Raw genomic sequence first — 498 nt, 5'->3', positions numbered from 1 at the left:
GCCACGAGACACCGCAGCTGCTGTCAGTAATTTCGAAGGCGCCGGGACTAATTTGTCTTTCACTCACCGAAAACATGTTTTTCTTCAAGAGAATATGCGACATTGGAGCCCTGATTGGCACCACTGCCGTCCGGGGGAGATAGGAGCACTTGACCTTTCCATCTAAAAGCGGAGAAGGGGAGGCGAAAAAAGACGCTAAAAAGGGTTTTAAAAGGATCTATAGATCTGCGTTTTGATTTTTTTCCCATCTTATTTTTCCCATTGCCACTTGTGTGTTGGTGAGGCCGAGGGGCGTGTGGCAGGGCGGTGAGAGTATTGTGGCAGGTGCGTGAGTGATGGCTACAGCGTGGAGTGTATTTCGTTGTGGCTCAGAGGCCGTGGATGCTGCGGGAAGCATCTCGTGGCGATGGAAATGCCTGGTGTTAATTATTCATTGTTTAGTGAGAGTCTTGGTGTTTGTAAACAGCACTGCGAATGTTATGAGAGAACTTATGGTAT

This window comes from Penaeus monodon, chromosome 33, assembly GCF_015228065.2.
Source record: "Penaeus monodon isolate SGIC_2016 chromosome 33, NSTDA_Pmon_1, whole genome shotgun sequence".
In the NCBI taxonomy this organism is placed as follows: Eukaryota; Metazoa; Arthropoda; class Malacostraca; order Decapoda; family Penaeidae; genus Penaeus; species Penaeus monodon.
The sequence above is the reverse complement of the archived record's forward strand: the minus strand, read 5'-3'. Positions refer to the sequence as shown.